This window comes from Eptesicus fuscus, chromosome 3 (genome assembly GCF_027574615.1).
Source record: "Eptesicus fuscus isolate TK198812 chromosome 3, DD_ASM_mEF_20220401, whole genome shotgun sequence".
Classification (NCBI taxonomy): Eukaryota; Metazoa; Chordata; class Mammalia; order Chiroptera; family Vespertilionidae; genus Eptesicus; species Eptesicus fuscus.
In genome coordinates, this window is record NC_072475.1 from 9,266,310 (window position 1) to 9,287,469 (window position 21,160).

The window sequence follows — 21,160 nt, forward strand, 5'->3', positions numbered from 1 at the left end:
CTGCTCTGAGTTCTTGCCAGCATTGAGCATTGTCATTTTTAAAAATTTTAACAAATCTAATAGGTGAATAATTGTATCTCATTTTAATTTTCAATTCCCTAACTTCCCAATTTTTTTTTCATTTGCTGAGTCAGCTTTGAAGACTGACTCTCTTGTATCTCTTTCAAGTAAACTTTTTTCTTTTCAAATGATTTGCTCTGAGTCTTCCCTTGACATTATAAGCACTGATTTGTGATCAACATCTTATTAACTTGAGCTGTTTTCCAGATCCACATTTTAATAATAATTGTGATGACACTTTTTTTAATGCATAAGCACATGGAGAGAGAGAGAGAGAGAGAGAGAGAGAGAGAGAGAGAGAGAGAGAGAGAGAGAAACATCAATGGAGAGAGGGAGAGAAAAATATTAATCGGTTGCCTTCTCTATACTCTCTGACTGGGTATCGATCAAACCCTCAACCCAGGTATGTGCCCCAACAGGGAATTGAACCGGCAACCTTTTGGTGCACGGGAGGGGTCAGGGGGAGGCAGGGATGCTCAGCCAAATGAGCCACTCTGGCCTAGTAATGACCCATTTTTAGTGCAGGTTGCTTTGATATAATTTACATGGAAATCTCCCAGCACCACATGGGTGTTTTGGGGTAAATACATTAATTATCTAGACTTTAGGAAGTTATTCCAATAATAATATAATTCTAGATTTCAACATGCCCTCACTGCTCTGAGGTTGTCCTTGGCAATCTGTTATCTTTCAGATAAAGCCCGAGTAAGCAAGGCCTTTCCCACATGTTCTAGGTCTTCTGGTGTTGGCCTGCAAACACCAGCTCAACCTACCACCTCTCCTTCTTATGTAGTATATGTTCCACCATACTGGGCTGAGCCCCTGACCTGGTTCTTGCTTTCCATCCATTAGTACTGTCTCTTTGCAGACTCTGCGTACTAATTCTGCCACAGGGTCTGGCACAAACTCACCTGGTCTGGCAATGCAGCTTTCCCTATTTTCCCTATCTACCCAGGAGGAAGCAGTGTCCCCTTTTGAATATTGCAGCTCATTATTTATTACCCTATTGAGGCAGAGGGGTCTTTTGCTCTCTATGGCATTATGGCTCTTGGTACTCAGCTGTCTCCTGACACAGTGTGGGCTCCTTGAAGCTGTGTCCCACCCTGTTGACTCCCTGTTCCTACCTTGCTCTGGAGGGCTCAGCCTGCCTGACCAGTGCAGGGAGCACAGTGCAGGCAAGACCCCTTAGATTGCTGTCATTCGAACCCCTTAGATTGCTGTCAATCGCATGAGGAGTCCCTCACCCCCCAGGGTGAGCATCTACATTATCTCAGTTTGTGGGCTTTTCCAGGAGATGCCAATGAAAGTGACAGTGAAGTGTGTATATGTGTGACTTCTGACCCACACTGATTTGATCTGAGTCAGCTCAACCCAGCAGTTCTCCTGTGGGCACAGGTGAAAATGTACCCTTTTAGTCATATGCAGACTGCTTTCTTCAAGGTCTAGTTCTTTGTCTGCTTCAGTGACTCCTCCCAAAACCTCTCCCAAGGAGGAGCAAACCGACTGTAATAGCTCTGTCTCTGATTTTTGTTTTCTTCCTTTGCATGTGGTGTCTCCTTGTTGGCTTGAGGCCGGGGGCCTGTTGCCAGGACAGCTGGGGGTGGGATATACATAGAACTAGATCAAACTCGAATTATGTTCCGACTTTGTCTCAGTTTCGGGGTTTTCTTTTTTTTTTTCTTTATTGATTAAGGTATTACATATGTGTCCTTATCGCCCCATTGCCCTCCCCCCCCATCCCAAACCCGTTTATGCCCTCACCCCCCTGGTGTCTGCGTCCATTGGTTATGCTTAGATGCATACATATAAGTCCTTTGGTTGATCTCTCCTCTTTACCCCCACCCTCCCCTACCTTCCCTCTGAGGTTTGAGCATCTGATTGATGCTTCTCTGTCCCTGGATCTGTTTTTGTTCATCAGTTTATGTTGTTCACTATATTCCACAATTGAGTGAGAGCATGTGATATTTAACTTTCTCTGACTGACTTATTTCACTTAGCATAATGCTCTCCAGCTCCATCCATGCTGTTGCAAATGGTAGGAGTTCCTTCCTTTTTACAGCAGCATAGTATTCTATTGTGTAGATCAGTGGTCGGCAAACTGCGGCTCGCGAGCCACATGCGGCTCTTTGGCCTCTTGAGTGTTGCTCTTCCACAAAATACCACGGCCTGGGCGAGTCTATTTTGAAGAAGTGGCGTTAGAAGAAGTTTAAGTTTAAAAAATTTGGCTCTCAAAAGAAATTTCAATCGTTGTACTGTTGATATTTGGCTCTGTTGACTAATGAGTTTGCCGACCACTGGTGTATCTGTACCACAGTTTTTTAATCCACTCATCTGCTGATGGGCACTTAGGCTGTTTCCAAATCTTAGCTATTGTAAATTGTGATGCTATGAACATCCTTTCTGATTTGTGTTTCTAGTTTCTTAGGATGTATTCCTAGAAGTGGGATCACTGGGTCAAATGGAAGTTCCATTTTTAGTTTTTTTTTTTTAATTTAAATTTCTTTATTGATTAAGGTATCACATATTTGTCCTCATCATTTTTAGTTTTTTGAGGAAACTCCATACTGTTCTCCACAGTGGCTGCACCAGTCTGCATTCCCACCATCAGTGCACGAGAGTTCCTTTTTCTCCGCATCCCCGCCAGCACTTGTCATTTGTTGATTTGTTGATGATAGCCATTCTGACAGGTGTGAGATGATATCTCATTGTCGTTTTGATTTGCATCTCTCGGATGATTAGTGACTTTGAGCATGTTTTCATCTGTCTCTTGGCCTTCCTTATGTCTTCTTTTGAAAATCTATTTAGGTCCATTGCCCATTTTTTGATTGGGTTGTTTACCTTCCTTTTGTTAAGTTGCATGAGTTCCCTGTAAATGTTGGAGATTAAACATTTATCTGTGATAACATTGGCAAATATGTTCTCCCATGCAGTGGGTTTTCTTGTTGTTTTTTTGATGGTTTCTTTTGCTGTGCAGAAGCTTTTTATTTTGATGTAGTCCCATTTGTTTATTCTTTCTTTAGTTTTCATTGCCCTAGGAGCTGTATCAGTGAAGATATTGCTTCGACACATATCTGAGATTTTGCTGCCTGTGGATTCCTCTAATTTTTTATGGTTTCCCGTCTTACGTTTAAGTCCTTTATCCATTTTGAGTTTATTTTTGTGTATGGTGTAAGTTGGTGGTCTAGTTTCATTTTTCTGCAGTATCTGACCAAATTTCCCAGCACCATTTATTGAAGAGACTGTCTTTACTCCATTGTATGCTCTTGCCTTCCTTTGTCAAATATTAATTGAGCATAGTGGTTTGGGTCCATTTCTGGATTCTCTGTTCTGTTCCATTGGTCATATGTCTGTTCTTGTGCCAGTACCAGGCAGTTTTGAGAACAGTGGCTTTGTAATTCAGCTTGATATCTGGTATTGAGATCCCTCCTACTTTGTCTTCTTTCTCAGGATTGCTGCAGCTATTTGGGGTCTTTTTTTATTCCAGATGAATTTTTGGAGAGTTCGTTCTAGATATGTGAAATATGCTGTTGGTATTTTAATGGGGAGTGCATTGAATCTATATATTTCTTTGGGTAGTATGGATATTTTAATGATGTTTATTCTACCAATCCATGAACACGGTATGTTCTTCTATCTGTTTATGTCTTCCTCTATCTCTTTTTTCAATGTCCTGTAGTTTTCTGAGTAGAGGTCTTTTACCTCCTTAGTTAAGTTTATTCCTAGGAATACTATGCTGCCATAAAAAAGAAGGAATTCTCATCATTTGCAGCAACCTGGATGGAATTGGAGAACATTATGTTAAGTGAAATAAGCCAGTCAATGAAAGAAAAATACCACATGATCTCACTCATTTATGGATAATAAAGAACATTATAAACTTGAACAAAAAGACAGATACAGAGACAGTAAAGCATCAAACAGACTGTCAAATTACAGGGGGAAAGTTAGGGAGAGGTGGGGGAGATAAGAGATCAATCAAAGGACTTGTATGCATGCATATAAGCATAACCAACGGATGCAAAACTCTGGGGGGTGAGGGCATATATGGAGTGGGGTGGGGGAGGCAATGGTAAGATATGTACACATATAATACCTTAATAAAAAAAAATTGAAAAAAAAAAGTTTATTCCTAGGTATCTTAATTTTTTGTGTGCAGTGGTAAATGGGATTATTTTTTTAATCTCTCTTTCTGTAAGTTCACTGTTGGTGTATCAAAATGCTATAGATTTCTTGGCATTAATTTTGTATCCTGCTACATTGCCGAATTCATTGATTAAGTCTAATAATTTTTTGATGGAGTCTTTAGGGTTTTCTATGTACAGTATCATGTCATCTGCGAATAATGACAATTTTAATTCTTTTCCAATTTGGATGCCATTTATTTCTTCTTCTTGTCTGATTGCTATGGCGAGCACTTCCAGTACTATGTTGAACTGGAGTGGAGTTTTATGTTTTTGCCCTTAGCACTGTCTTTTCCCCTAAAAGGCTGGTGGTCTCCATACACTGCCCTGAGTGCACTGTTGGCTCCTTGTGTGATGTTTTGAATGACAACAATCTCTTCTGTGTGGCTGATTGCGCCTCTCCTCTCTCATTTCTTCTGGGGTCTCACCCAATCTCTGTTTTGGTGACTTCAGTCTTGGACCTTTCCCATCAACCTTTGACTAATTTGTTCTGTTGCCCATTTGACATCTCCACTTGCCATGCTAACAAGTATCTCAGATGTAACAGGTCCAAAACTGAACTTGTGAACTTCCTACCACTGTTTTTCATTGGAACGTTTGCTGCTATTTGGGCTTTATTTTAGGGCTCAATATGTTAAATATATATAATAATCATTTAAAAAATAATTTAAGCAGAGTTAGAAATTATTCTTTTAAATACATTAGCAGTAAAGACATGCAGAAATACAATGATTACAAAATTTATTACTTCATGTAAATCTTAAAAAAAATATATGCACGTGGTTTTTTCTTTATCCTCACCTGAGGATATTTTTTCCATTGATTTTTTTAGAGAGAATGGAGGGGAGTAGGAGGTGGTGGGCGGGGAGAGGGAGAAAGAGGTGAGAGAGACACATCAACTGGTTGCCTCCCACATGCGCCTGGATCAGTGCCAGGGATGGAGCCTGAAACCGAGGTATGTGCCTTTGACCGGGAATCAAACCTGTGACCCTTCGGTCTGAGAGCTGATGCTTCAACCACTGAGAAAAACCGGCCAAGGCTATATGCATGCAGTTTTAATGAATTTCTCTAGCACCATTCCACTTGTAGGGTACAGTGATTTTATAGAATTTTACCTCTGCACCTCCTGGGGCACGACAGACCAGCCAGCAGGCGAGGCTTTGCACTTTTGAGCCATTAGTTGTTAGGTTGAGTGACTTAGTTGAAGGTTCTAAGAAGATTTGGACCTTAAGTTCAGCTTGAGCTCCTGTTTTAGATTAAACTATAATAATGATTCTGTCTTATGCTGAGCTTTCCACAGCCTGTCTTGGGACCCAGTCAGTTGCTGCCCCAGACATTTAAAGGCACCTTGCTTTCTGGTCAGAACTCTGTATTTCAGGCCCTTTGCTTTCTCCTGCTTCAAGTCATCGAAACAGCTACTTGGCAAATAACGTTTTTCTTCTTGTGAAAAGCAGTGTTAGAGACTAAAATCTTGACTTTAGGCTATTTATGAGTGTGGTGGCCACTTTTAGTGAGAACTGGAGACAGCTTTTATGGCCATGAGTTCACAGTGAATTCCTTTTAATCCAATTAAATTGTTATTAGATCCATTAAAAATTCTTATTCTAATATAAAAAAAACACACCTGAATTTGTTCTTTTCTACAATATAGTTATTGAACCTTTGGCCAGAAATTAATTCTGTGTCCTCCCTTTTTATAATCCTCATATGTTTTATTAACTGTCATCTAGTTACTTGGCTGGTGAATGTTGAGTAGGCAGTTTACAAAAGGAACATTAGTACAGACAAATATGAGAAGATGCCAAACTGAGTGTTAATGAATAATGTATTCTTGTCATTCTTGGACCATCTTGTTGGCATATTTTGAGAAGGTATATAAGAAGTTTGGCAAGGAATCACAGAGATCTAACTCTCACATCATCATTTTGTGACTGGAGAGAGATGAGTTTCTGGAGGGCTCTTAGTCCTGTTGTACCAGAAACTTTAGAAATATTCAGGCATTTTGGTTAAAAATTCTCTTCTTTAGAATTTATCTTCAGGAAATAATTAGATAACCACTAATTTTATGTACAGAAAATGTTCATTATATCATGAGTTCAAATCATTAACAATTGGAAGCAGCCCAAATGCCCAGTAGTAAAGGATTCAGTAAATTAGTTACTGTACTTTCACAGCACAATCAATTATTAGGTGGCTATTAGTGTTTACAGGAATGATTCATGAGGTGAAGAAATCTGCAAGCATATGAGGCCAAAGTGTATGTTTTTGTGTATTTTAAAGGTCTCAAGGAGGTACAACCAAAGGTCTATGGCATCTGCTTCTGCGAGCTGGTATCTGCTAGTATTTTTTTATACATACTGATAAGTTTCCTAAATTTTCTTAAATGAACATATGTACATCACTTTTATATTCATAGGAGAAACAACATATTTTTCTTTTAACCCTTTACTCGCTTGCTTTTTTCGATTCCTTTATTCTACTGCTAACCGTGTCGAGTCACACTCAACATCCGAGTGCAAAGGGTTAATTAGAGAATAATTATGTGAAAAGTAGTTTGATCTTTGATATATAGAAGCATTTTTCTAACCATAAAAACAATGCAAGCAATTTCAAATAATAGGTTAAGTTTAATTTTCAGAGAAAATTTCTTTGAATATCAATAAACATTAGTAATAGGCTAAAAAGCTGTTATGGACATTTTCTACAAATATACAAATCTGGATATATTAAATTGTTTTGAAAGCACATGTGATCTATCTCATTTTGTTTTAAAAATATATAAATTTTATAATGAGAAACTACTAGAAGAAAATACTGCTGTCAGTGCTACTGTCTGGACATTGGAGGTGCTTTTAAATATATTTCTTGCACTTTCTGCACTTTTCAAACTTTATACACCAAGAGTTGGTATGTATTTTACAATAACAGGATACACACTCATCATAAAGAGTAGGGACTGAGCACCTGGCCTGCTGTCCCTGCCAGGGCCTGGCACTGGTTGACAACCTGCTCATGGGGAGGTCCCAGGAAGGCGCATGCAGAGCTAATTCTCTATCACTGATTGAAAAAACTCTTCTTCAGGGAGTTGTCTAGAAAGTCTAGTAGATGTATTATAAGTAGCTTCAATCCCTTGGTGAGAGGCCAAACAGATTTCCCTTGTCTGATTCTGCTAACGAGAGTGACCCACTCAGAAAACTAAGAATGTAAAAATAATAAGGTTTAACATTTTAATTTAATAAGTCCATGTGTGTGATTGACATAAAAATTATTTTATAAGTTATTGGAAGTTGATAGTGCATTAAGTTCAATATTATTCAAAAGGATTGAAACATGGATGTGCGTATCTGTATTCACACACGTGGAGTATGATAAATCTTCAATAGCAAATGAAACAAACAATGCCCCCTCCTGGGTTGTGGCAGCTACTGTAAGCATAACCCCGAGCTTCTGAGCAGAGGAAACTTGCACTAGGGAGTGTGGGAAGATGAAGAGCCTGCTGTCCTAGGGCAGAGAGCACAGACATGCCACGTAGGACAAAGCCAGGCCCAGGTCAGGTGAGGGGCTCTCAGAGTCTGCATTCATTGGCCTTGTTGACCACATCACCACTAGGTATTGGCCTTATCCAAGATAGTATTTTTTGAGGTGGAGGAGTAAAGAAGTTCAACTGCCTGGCTACCTCGTTTCTTTTCTGCTAAGACCATCACCAAGAGTATAATTACTTCAAAACAGTAATTGCATTGGTGGGTTCTGTGGTAGGAATGAAGTTGAATCAGCTTTGCCTATCCTCCCCCTGCAGAAGCTCTTTTAAATTCTAATTACCCCAGACTTCTAGTTGGCGCTGCAGAACTCTGAATCCACTCTGCTGCAGGAGGTGAGTTAATGAGACACTTGGTCTCCCAAATCTGGAGAAATTTGGAGTCAAGGCTGTCTTCCTTGTGACATCAGATCTTTGCTATGGCCTGTTTAGTTTTAGGTAAAAACAGTGATATTTGCTCTTCCCTTATTGAGATCTGTCAAGAATCAGTTGGGCCATATTTATATGTATGTTTTTAATGGTACATGGGACTTGTTTGAATCAGGAATGGTAAGACCAGCAGATAAGGAAAGGACTGTCATGAAGAAAGAAGTTGAGCCTCATGGATCCCTAGAAATCGAAGGCACGCTATGCCATGCATAACTGCACAACGAAGCACCAGGGTTGGTTAGGAGCCAGAGGAGGCTAGGTATGAGATTGATTGTGGTTTCCATGGGGAGGAACAGGTGAGACAAGGTCAGCAGGCTCAGGATGGGCTGATTTGATCGTCTAGCACAGTGGTTCTCAACCTTTCTAATGCCGCGACCCTTTAATACAGTTCCTCATGTTGTGGAACATGTTGCGACCCTGCAGCCTAAGACCATCTGAAAACACAGATATTTACATTATGATTCATAACAGTAGCAAAATTATAGTTATGAAGTAGCAACGAAAATAATTTTATGATTGGGGGTCACCACAACATGAGGAACTGTATTAAAGGGTCGCGGAATTAGAAAGGTTGAGAACCACTGGTCTAGCAGGTTTTGGAACAGAGGGGGTGTCCCTGATCATTTGGTACCTAGCCCTGGATGAGTAGGGGTTGGGGTTGGCATAGTATGAGAACCCATAGCACAGGGGTGGGGTGTGGGCTTTGATTGGTGGGTTTGCATGTGAAAGGTACTCTGGTGCATTGTTTATCCTATCTCTAGGAATAGGCTAACACCAGGATCAGCAAGGCCCAGATGTCAAAGCATAACCATAACACAGAAAATGTAAAACATGGTTAACGAAGTGTGGACTGTTTCTGGACTATCCATTGTGTTCCTTTGACCAGTTTGTTTATTTTTCTGACAAGCTTTATCTTAAAGTAAGACAGTGTAAGTTCTTTTACATTGTTCTCTATTTGAAAGTTGTTTTGGCTGTTTTATTCTCTTTGTATTTCCATGTAGATTTTAGACTCAGCTTAGCCTGCTCTGATTTTGATGGATATTTTATTGAATTGATAGATGAACTTGGTGTGGTTGGCATCTTGTGCAATTGAAGTGCTGAGAGGGGACATCCTGGCTTTGTTCCTAATTTTGGGGGGTAAGCACTCAGTCTCTCACCCTTATGTGAAAGTGCTCTTATATTCCAAGTTTGCTGAGAATTTTTTCATGATTGATATTGAATATTGTCAAATGCCTTTTCTGCATCTATTGAGATGATCATATAGTTTTTCTTTTTTTTTTTGTTTTTCTTTTTTAGTCAGTTTACATGGTCCATCCACATAAAAGTCAATTACATTGATTTAAAAAAAACCCACCATGAAACCAATTGCATCTCTAGTTGAAATCCGCTTTGTCATGAATTTTTATGTTTTAGGATTTCATATGCTAAGATTTAATAATTTTAACATCTATACGCGGAATATTGATGTGTTAACTTGTGTCTTTTTGTGGTTTTGGTATCAGATTAATGCTGCATCATAGAATGAGTTGGGAAGTATTCTCTTATATTCAGTTTTCATAATGAGATAGTAAGGAATTGGTATTATTTTTTCCTTGAATATTTGATAAAATTCGCTATTGAACCATGTGGTTGGCTTTTTTTTTTTTTTTGTGGGAAGGTTTTTTTTTTTTTGTGGGAAGGTTTTTAGCTTGAATTCGATTTCTTGAATACATATAGATTTATCTAATTCTTCTTGAGTGAGTTTTTATAGCTTGATTCTTTTAATTTTTTCATTTAAGTTATTAAATTTATTGGCATGCAATAGTTTCTAATATTTCCTTGTTATATTATATTTTAATACTTATTTGTTATTGAAGTAAACTTTACATAAGATGCAATTAATCATTTTAACATGTACAATTCAGTGGCATTCAGTGCATTCAATATTGTGTAAACACCACCAGTTTCAGAATTTTTTAACTTGTCCATCACACCAGAGTGTCCATTATGTAGTCACTCCCTGTTTCTCCCTTTCCCCATCCCCTGAACACCAATAATCTGCTTTTTATCTGTGGGGATTTATGTATTTTGGATATTTCATATAAATGGAATCATACAATATGGTGGCCTTTTGTGTCTGTCTTCTTTCACTTATATCACGTTTTTAAGGTTTATCTGAGTTGTAGTGTGTATCAGTACTTTATTCCTTTTTATGGCTGCAGAATGTTCCATTTTATGGCTATATCACTGTTACAGAATTTACCAGGCGACCGAAAAATACGCAGGAGTACCGGAGGCACAGGAAAAACCCATTTATTTTCACATGTTTCACTGTACTAGTACAGGACTCAGGGGAGGCTGTTTCTTTCTAAATCCTGAACAAGCCAATATGGAGGAAGCTTTACCTTTATACCCTTTGGTTTCTTTGTCCCCCAAATATGGGATGGAACTTCCGGACTTTTCACGGGGTTTACAAAAAGCCCCGTTTGTTGGGGTTAGGGCCGTGAGACCACATCTAAAGGCCTGGCCTGGTGCCAGTGCTGATAACTCCGTCTGGGGGTTGTGTATTGTTTATGGTTTATGGCCTCTCTAAAATGGGAGTAGTACTTAGGTAAACAGGTCTTGCAGGACCAGATAATTAAAGAAGGGGCAGTAACTAGACTATAGGCTAAGAATGTGCATTAGGTTATTGGCACAGATTCAGATGCTAGCTCCCCAAAAATGTCTCATTTTCCCCATCATCACAATTTATTTATTCATTTATCTGTTGATGGACATTTAGTTTGTTTCCACATTTTGGCTATTGTGAATAGTGTTGCTATGAACAAGTATCTGTTTGATTCACCGCCTTCATTTATTTTGGATATATACCTGGACATTGTTAGGCAGTTCCTAGTTTAGTACACCAGTTTTGTCTGGTGTTAATATGGCCCTTCTGCTGAGGCGACACTCTTCCAAGAGCTCAGCCCTGTGGCCCCTGTGCCATAAGGTTCCCTGGTCTGGTTGTTGAGAGTGAACATATTTCTAGAGCTGTGGGAGCTACAATGCCTGTTGTCCTGTTTTTTTTTTGTTTGTTTGTTTTGTTTTTCAGTTGGCTCTTTCTGGTTGCAGGTAGCTACTCACTCACATGTGCTGATTGGTGTCCAGGTGAAGACTGAAGTGAATCACCTTCCTGCCCCGCCCCCCCCCCCCCCCCCCCCCCCCCCAGGTCTCTGTAACACTTCTCTGTGTGGCCCTCTCCTTTCTGGTACTGGGTCCTGCTCATTTTAGTCTCCGTGAATCACAACCTTGTTTCTTCCTCTCAGGACTTCCTTTACTTTACCTCCCCACCCCACCCACTTCCCACATTGTGGCCTGGAAACTCTCAACAAACTTCAGACTGGGCAATCAGGATGCATCACTTAGTTCTTTCCCTCAGGGATCATTTTCCTATGATGCCTGTTGTCCCATGTCTGAACTCCCTGTCTCAGGTCTTTTATCTGTTTTTTGTTTTGTTTTTAAAATTTTGAAGTGGGATAGTCGATTCCTTTTCTTCTGTCATGGATAGAAGTGGATATCCTCCCTTGACAGTTTCTGACACCCCCATCCTCTTCAATCCTCACTGGACTGAGGTCTTTGGGCTGCCTAAAGGAGTCTCTGGTGGTGTTGTTTACCTGTCATTGAAGTTTGCACAGGTAGGCCTCCTTCGTCCGGTTAGGGTTTAGGGAAATCTGGGTCTCTGAGCATTCATTTATCGGTATCTTTTAAGTTCCAGACTCAGTTTAGACTCTAACCACTTTTTATAGAATTCTTTCTCTGGAAAACTGCCTTAACTTTTCAAATAACTGATTTATGATTATGTTTTAAAAATAAATTACTTTGGTTTGATGAAGTTTGATGTCTAAGGTAACAGAGCATTCTTTGTATTATTTTCTACATGTGATTTACAATTATTATATTTTTTAACCTGTTTACAGGGTTATCTACAAGAGAGACGGTCTTCACATGGTTCCATGTAAGTAGTGCTTCTTACAATGCCTTTATAGAGATTATGTCTTTAAATTGAGTGGTTCTTTCTATGTCAGTTGATTTTTAAAATCTTGCTTGCATATGAAGCCACATGTCTTGCTGCCCTTCATTGTGGCCTGGTTTTATGTCACATGAGGGACCTGTTATAGGTCAGGGTGCAACAACAGAGCCTGTGATATGCACAATTTCCCTTCTAGCTTTTGCAGAAACAATGTTGAAAATGCAAAAGCAGTTTTTTCCTTTTATATTAACCTTTCTTCTCCAAAGTTAACCTGATCAAACTGTCCAGCACTGGACCTCATGGTGAGTTGTTAGTGTGCCCTGCCCAGACACATGCCTTTGCCCCATGCTCCAGCAGTGCCCATCAACCAGGCAGTGATGAGTTTGTGCTATGACCATGATGGCATGTCTAGGTCTTGTGGATACCTCTTTGTGGCTGTGACTCCAGTTTGCAAAACTACCTTGAAATTATTCCTTTTCAGTTTATCCTTAAGAGGTCTGTTTTTCTAAAATTTATAATAGTATTTTCTAAAAATTATCAGCAGTCTTTCATGGGATACAAACGTAGTCATAAGAGCAGCTAATATTTATGAAGTGCCTGGTTTGTGTCAGCTATGCTGGTCTGAATACTTTGCTCAGTCCCCAAAGGACCCCATAGAGGTAGGTACTGTTCCACCCAATTCCAAGGCTCAGGAAGGTGATGTCACTGTGGTGGTCAGTGGTGAGATTGGGATTTGAGCTGAGGCCTTTAGACTTCACAAGCACGAGTCTTCTTCATGGGGTAGGATAAGTGGAAGCTGCTTTGATGATGTGAAGTGGGCTTCGATGGCAGCCCCAAGTGGCCACCATTCTGGTGGGAGGGTGATTCCTGCAGCAGGGCAGTGACTTCATCAGCAGCCCCTTGGGAGATGGTGGCGAAGGAGTTGGGGGCACATGCACATAGGTATTTAGGGCTGGTGATTAACTGAATCCAGACCAACATTTGAAGAGGAGAGTTTTTAATTAACAAATTATTTGAACAAAGACCTTGTTTGTTCTTTCCTTTATTCAGCAAGTATTTATGGAATGCCTGTGATGTGCCAGGCACTCTTCTGGAATGCCTTTAGCTTATATCCTTGTGGGGGTCATGAAACATAAATCTTATAAATAACTGTATCAGGTGGTAATGCTGCTGTGGAGGAAATGAAGAAGGGGGAGGGACTTAGGAGTGCTGGATGCAGTTTTGAGTGGGCAGTCAGTGCGAGCCCTGAGAAGGGGACATCTGAGCAGAGCCATGAAGGAGGTGCAGGAGTGAGCCCTTTGGGTGTTGGAGAGTGAAGGGCTCCAGGCCAAGGGGAGCTGGAGCAGAGGCTCTGGGCGGTGTGTCTGGCCAGTGTGGCTGGAGCCAAATGGAGTGGAGGAGCAGAGGCAGGAGATGAGGTCAGTGGGCAGTAGGGACACATATCAAGGGCCTAGAGGGTCATCCTGAGGCTACTCTTGCTCCAAGAGGAATGGGGGCTGAGTGTTGGGGTGGGAAGCCAGGGAGTCTTTTTTCAGACTAAAGCTGTTTCATAGAGGACATCCAAATTCCTTCTAGCTTGGGACCAATGTTGTAATTGTGCAAATCTGAATGTAATTTTCACAGAAACCCCAAGGGAAAGACCCCTGGAACTCAAGCATATAAACAACATTCTATATGGGCTGGGCCTCTTTCCCCTTAGACTTTGGTGTTGTCCAAATTCCTCCACCTGAGTTCGGACTGGATATAGCTCTGAAGATGAATCAGCATGCCAGGGTAGGCTAGGCTGGCTGAGTTATCCACCCTGTCTGTGGTGTACAGCATGGTGGGTTCCGCATCAGAAGAGAGACAGAGACAAACAATGCGTTTGAACCATCAAGACTGTGGTTCCGGAGGGTTGCAATGGGGACTCTGGGAATTCCCTGAGGCTTGGTTAAGTGAAGGCAGCCAGCTTTTTATAGGACACTTGTGGCCTTTTCTGCAGGTTTGGAGGGGGCTATTAGGAGCACTTAGCTGGCTGGAACAGAAATGGCTCTGCTTCCCTTGGCAATCTTGGTTGAGTCCTGCAGTGTCTTCCGGTGGGATTCCTGGGGGTGGGATGAGCCAGTACAGAGCTCATCTGCAGTGGGTGATGCCCAGGGGAACTGGTGGCTTTGGAAGAACTTGAGTTTCCATTTGCATGTCTCTGAGAACTTGCCACACTTTCTTTAAGGTGAAGGGCATCTGAACATAGTGAAGCTGCGGATGGACTTCTGGCCTGTGCTTAGACAAAGCAAGGCTCCTCAGCTGGCTGGGGGCAGAGCCTTTTCTGGGCCCAGCTCAGGGCTGGGCCTTAGACTACATTTAGAGCAGGAAATTAAGAGGTAATGATAATGAGAATTTGTTGAAAAATTTATTTACTTTGAAATCTTTTAGTCTTTGTAATATTGAATTGGTTATTTGCTTTTCACAGTTCCACGCGCCCCCCCCCCCCCGCATTGTATTAAAATAACAGCTTTCTCTATAGAATTGGAAATTTTGGAACATTTGAAAAAAAGAACTTTAAAACTCACCAAAATGAGTACAGACAGGAGAACTGTGCCGATGAGCTTACTGACCGGGACTCCTCCCTCAAAGGACCCTTCCTGCTGTGTCCTCCTTGGTGACCCTGCTGCCCATAGCCAGCAGTTCACAGGGCCGCTCTGCGATCATTTTCTCACATACCGCTGGCTCCTTCTTGTGTTTGAGTGTGTCTGCTGGGCACAAGAACTGCGTGGTATTTTGGGGAGACCATGCAGCCCTGCAGACTGGCCAAGGGCCTTGGCACAGCATCCATCCCTGCCCTGACCCTGGCCATACCTCTCCGGTGGATTTGCTTTTTTTTAATCTGAGACCATGATTGTACATCTGATCTTCCTTTCTCAGATTTCAGTCTCAACTGGTACTGTGCCTCTTTCCCATCTGGAATGCTGCCAACACACTTCTCTGCCCAGTGCTCCCTGTGTCCTAGGGCAGGCCCCCTCTCCTTTACTTAGGGACTTGCTGCTACCTAAGTTGTGCCACCTCTCTCTTGGGCTTCAGGTTCTTCTCACTGACAAATCACCTCTGTTAGCATCCAAAATGATTTGATAGCCCCCATCTTAAAATAAAAAATTCCTTCCTTCCTTTTCAGCCAAAATAGGAGATTAATTTTGCAGGGACCTCTGTTTCTTTTAAAAACTCACTAAAAGGGCTCAAGCTACCAAGAGATTAAGAGAGAAGGTGACAGAATTTGGGAATTTGGGAGACAGATGGAAAAGCAGAGGGACCTAGCAGATCTGAAAAATATAAAGCTAAGAGGCATGTGTGTGTGTGTGTGTGTGTGTGTGTGTGTGTGTCTGTGTGTGTGTGTGTGTGTGTGTGTGTGTGTGTTGTTTTGGGGGGGGCTGGGAGTTGAATGTACTGAATTGCAACAGTTGTCCCCTCCCCGACCCCCCATCCCCAAGTCTCAGGAATGACATCCTATATAATAAAAGGCTAAGATGCAAATTGACCAAACAGCAGAATGACTGGTTACCAGGGCACAGATGCTCAACGCAGGAGCATCCCTTTGGTGGTCAGTGCACTCCCACAGGGAGAGCACCACTCAGCCAGAAGCCCTGAGCTGGGCTCACAGCTGGTGAGTGCAGTGGTGGTGGCGGGAGCCTCTCGCACCTCCACGGCATCACTAAGGATGTCCTACTGATGGCTTAGGAGTAGGCCTAAGCCGTCAGTTGGACATTCCCCGAGGGCTCCCGGACTGCGAGAGGGCTCAGGCCAGGCGGAGGAACCGCCCCCCACCCTGTCCTGAGTGCATGAATTTCGTGCACTGGGCCTCTAGTTACCATATAACTCTGAAAATTGGGCTAGGGGTCGGATGGGGGCAGCAATAAAAATAGGGCTGAAATAGGAAATTGGTGTAAAGCCTGTTTAAGAATCAGTCAGACTCTCAGCCCCCTCTCCCATCTAGCCTGACAATCCCTTCCCCACCCTGGCTGAAGACTGTAGTTTCTTCCCCTGGGGCGTGGGCCGAAGTCTTTAGGCATATTAGAGGGGACTGTTCTAAACAAAAGTGGAGTTAGCCCCTGCTCTGTTGGCCAAGAACATTGGAAATCTGAGATGGACTATTGGATGTGAGTGGAGCAGGCAGGATGAGGCCTGGGAGCAGGAAGATGGTGCCTCCAGGAGAGGATCACAGGTTGTTCCCTGCTGTGTTTGAGTAATCCCTGGCTGAGAGTTTGAAGATAAATTGGCATGAGTACCAGGACACTCAGCAAGCCCTTATTACCTCCAGGACGCCCCTACATAGTACAAGAAGGGGGATGCAGCAGGAGGAGGAATAAGGTTCCAGAGCTCCCACGTGCATGTCTTGACAGTGTCCTGAGAGTGGGTACTAAAGACTGATGGTCAGACCTGAGCAGGTGGAGAGGTGCATGGGTGGCTCTGAGGGTTAATTCTTATGTTCATAGTAGGAGGTTAGTGGATGACACAGACTGTAAAGTCAAGAAGAGTGAACTGAACCTGGAAATTAGAAATGTGAAGAGAAACACCAAAAGAAGAGAAAAGAACCAAGAGAGATGCTTGTGGGAAGGAACTGTTTTCATCATAAGCTTTATGGAATTCTTTGACTTCAATTATGTTCATTTATAATTTTGTTAAAAATAAAATTGAAAGGTTATATAGCAAATAACTGTTTTACAAATAATAGTTATGAAAGCAGGGTCTCTCTATACCCTCCTGTCTGTGTTCCTGCCAGGGCAAAGCTGGACTGTGTGGCCATCTGGTCCTTGCCAGCAGGGCTTTGTCTGTACCACTGGGTTGGTTCACATGGCCTCTGCCTCCTGAATCTGGTGAAAAAGTCTTTCTTCCGGGGCTTGAGCTCTGCAGCTTTAGACCCATAGAGCAACCCCTTCCCACAACGCCACACTCTCCTGGTCCCATGTTTGTTTGTGTCCTTCTCCCCCATGCTTGTGTGATCTGCTCTTTCCTGATGCTCAGTGAAGACCCTGCTGGCGGTTGGTGCTTGGGGGTCTACTGGGCCCATGGCACAGCTGCAGATGTTTTGGTCTGTTTCACCGAAGACTTCATATCAGGGATTAAGGTGCATATGTCCTTCTGTGCCCTGCTTTTAACCAAAATGGAATACTGCAAAATGTTCCATGTCACCCAGTTTGAAAAATCTCATTTTTTAAAGGTTGCATAGTTTCCACTCTATGGATGGTAGGTATTAAATCATTTCCTTTTTGTTTAATAAATTTGGGTTTTTCTCAGCTCTGTTACTAACAACAGTTAGTGGAGAGGCGAGAATTGGCTTCCCCTCTTCATGAGGCAGTGTGTAGTATTCATCTATATAGAATTCCTGGGTTAAAGGACATAGATAATTTAAGACGAATAATGTGTAACTGCCAAATTGACCTCAAGGTGGCTAAATGAGAGCAACACACAGTGAGTGTTATTGTATGCCCAAGAATACAGGTGTACAACGGATCCAGCTATTCACTATAGTTATTTAGTCTTTTCTTTGTTTTTTTTTTTTTAAATCTTTATTGTTGAAAGTATTATAGATGTTCCCCATTCTTCCCGTCATTGCCCTCCTCTACCCAGTTCCAGTCCTGCCTTAGGACTGTGTCCATAGGTAATGTATATATGCATATAAGATTTTTGGTTAATCTCTTCCCATCCTCCTCCCCGCTTCCCTCTGAAATTTATTAAGCTGTTCCATGTTTCCAGTTTATTTTGTTTATTAGATTTCTTGTTTGTTTATTTTGATTCAACTGTTGATAGATATGTATATATTGCCATTTTATTGTTCATATTTTTTATTTTTATTTTTCTTCTTCCTCTTTTTAAAGAATACCCTTGAACATTTCATGTAATACTGGTTTGGTGGTGATGAACTCCTTTAGCTTTTTCTTGTCTGTGAAGCTCTGTATCTGACCTTCAATTGTAAATGATAGCTTTGAATATTCTTTGCCATTCCCTTCTGGCCTGCAAAGTTTCTGTTGAGAAATCAGCTGATAGTCGTATGGGTGCTCCCTTGTAGGTAACTAACTGTTTTTCTCTTGCTGCTTTTAAAATTCTCTCTTTGTCTTTAAACCTTGGCATTTAATTATGATGTGTCTTGGTTTGGGCCTCTTTGAGTTCTTCTTGTTTGGGACTCTGCAATTTCTGGACTTGTAAGTCTATTTCTTTCACCAGGTAGGATAAATTTTTTGTCATATTTTTTCAAATAGGTTTTCAATATCTTGCTTTCTCTCTTCTTCTGGCACCCCCATAATGCAATGTTGGTATGCTTGAATTTGTCCCAGAGGTTCCTTACACTATCTTCATATTTTTGGATTCTTTTTTCTTTTTGCTTTTCTGATTGGGTGTTTTTTGCTTCCTCATATTCCAAATCATTGATTTGATTCTCAGAATCCTCTATTCTATTGTTCCCTGTAAAATATTCTTTATTTCAGTTAGTGTGTGCTTAATTTCTGACTGGTCCTTTTTCATATCTTTGAAATTCTTACCAAGATCTTTGAAAATCTCACTAAGTCCCTTGAAGCTCTCATTAAGATCCTTGAGTAACCTTATATTCATTATTTTGAACTCTATGTCCAGTAGTTTGCTTGCTTTCATTTCTTTCATTTGTGACCTGTTTCTTTGTCTCCACATTTTGGTTGCTTACCTGTGTTTGTTTATACGTATTAGTTAGAATTGCTTTGTCTCCTGGAATTGGTAGAGTGGCCTTATGTCATAGGTGTCCTGTAGGGCCCAGTGGCTTAGCCTCCCCATTCACCTGAGCTAGGAACTCTAGGTGTACCCCTGTGTGGGCTGTGTGTACAGTCTTGTTATAGTTGAGCCTTGGTTGCTGCTGGTGTCACTGGAAGGAATGACCTGCGGGCCAATTGGCTATGAGGACCAGCTGCAACTACAGTGGAAGAGCTGCTTTGCAGGAGCTACCCCTATGGAGCAGGACTTGTTTTAGTGGGGCTTTGGTGCTCACTGAGTCTGCCCTTTGAGTGTGTTGTTTGTGGATGTGTAGAGTTGTAATATGCTATAGTCTGAAGCTGTCCACCACATGCACTGACTCTGGGGCCTCTCAGGAGGTGCAAAGTCAGCCACTGCCTGAGGCCACCTGGCAGGAGCTACAGAGAGATCTGCAGATGGCTGCTACTTGTATTGGGTTTGGAAGTGCCCAGCAAGGCCCAGCTGTGAAGCAAGGCAGGGTGGTGTTAGTGCCAGGTCTTGGATCTTTTACTGATAAGTTTGGGGCACTCTGATGCTAGCTGCTGCTTGTTCGAGCAAAGTCTGAAGTGTGAGCCAGGACAGGCCATTCCTATGAAAAGCTACTGCAAACAGCTTGGGTGGGGCTGCAAATTGGATGGGGCAGGGTTTCAGGGAATCACCAGGGCTGAGCAAACAGTGTGGGCCATGCTGATGGAAACTCAGATATGGCTGCCAGTCAGCTCTGAGAAGGGGGAGGTCCTAGCACAGGAACAATGATCCCTGCAAGCACCCCTGTATGGGAGAAAGCCACCCCCGAGTTCCTGCCCCGATGCCAGACAGTCCAGTTCCTCCCTGTATTCCTTGGTTCCCCAATGTCACCACCTGGCACTGAAGCTCAGAAGAAGCAGGACTGTGTAAGTCCATGTGCTGGCTCTTTAAGAGGAGCTATCTGGGTCTCCAGCAGTCTCCATGTAACTCAGCCACAATCCCCGCTGGTTTTTATAGCTCGAAGTTATGGAGATTTCTCTTCCCAACTCTGGAACCCTAGGCTGAGGGTCTGGTGGGGGCTGAGCAAACTGGCCAGGGCTTTAACCTGTTTTCTAACCAATGTATCAGGCTCTCAATTTTCTTTCAAGACACTTTAAACACCATCTCATTGGAGTGTTTTTTTAAATATATTTTTTTATTGATTTCAGAGAGGAAGGGAAGGGGAAAGAGAGAGAGAAACATCTATGATGAAAGAGAATTATTGATCGGCTGCCTTCTGCGCACCCCCTGTTGGGGATCATGCCCACAATCCAGGCATATACCCTGACAGGGAATCAGACCGTGACCTCCTCTTTTATAGGTCGACGCTCAAACACTGAGCCACACTGGCCAGGCCCATTGGTTTTTATATGACCTGTTCTCATCAAATGTTTGTCATTTCCAGTCTTTGTTCTAAAATGTTCTAGGTGATTTTCCCCTGTTGAGGAAGACTATACTTTTGTTTTCTTTACAATTTTAAAGCTTGACATTCAGAGAATGTGGCCTGTCTAGCTCAGTGAAGATGGGCACAGTGAACCCTTGGGGATGTGGTTGTCATGTAGGCGTGGTGACCCAAACTTGGCCAGGGCTTATGGTTGTTGGCTGGGGTCCTGCAGAGGAGGACACAGTGAGTCACTGGGGTGAGGAGGGAGCACACAGAAAGTGTGGTACACCCAAGAGTGACACATAAAGAATGTCATTGGGGAGATGGGAAGAGCACGTGCAATGAGAAGAGAGTCTGGAGTTTGGGAACTGATTCACTCCTGTGTGGGATCCAAGGGACATTTGTTCCAGGGTCTTTTGGGTCCCCGCTATGAGCTGAGATGAGAGTGCGGGCTGAGAAACCTGAGAGATACATGTGCCGAGATCATAGCCGAACCCATGGGGGCTGCAATAGGGAGAGATCATTGGCTGAAACAGAGCTCCCAAACACAGCACCTTTAATAAGGAGAAGTTTGTCTCTTGGACATAGGTAACAGTCCTGGAGACTCCATGAGGCCTCCGGCCCAGAGGCCATGACCACCTAAGGCTCTGGGTAGCCTGCTCTTCTGTGTGTGGTTCTACCACACTCAGTTGGCATGACCTCTGGTACAACTGAATATACATGCATCTCCTGTGTTCTCATCCTGTAGAAGCAGAAAGGGTGCATGGAGGGTAAACAGCAGCACTTTAAGGATGTGAAGTGCAAGTTATGCCAACTTGAATCATGGTATACACTGGACAATGCAAAACAAC

The 21,160-nt window shown here is 42.3% G+C and overlaps 1 protein-coding gene across 9 annotated transcripts in view; it reads left to right on the forward strand.

The window, feature by feature from the left end:
• The window catches only part of PCBP3 (poly(rC) binding protein 3), a 217,207-nt gene that overhangs the window by 45,620 nt on the left and 150,427 nt on the right, over window positions 1-21,160 (forward strand). For 7 of the 9 annotated variants that reach the window (XM_054713624.1, XM_008145647.3, XM_028151752.2 and 4 more), the window contains exon 2: window positions 12,141-12,178. The exons of the other annotated variants lie outside the window; for them this stretch is intronic. The gene's annotated coding sequence lies outside the window, so the exon portion shown is untranslated. The remainder of the gene's footprint in view (window positions 1-12,140; window positions 12,179-21,160) is intronic. 9 annotated transcript variants of the gene reach the window in all.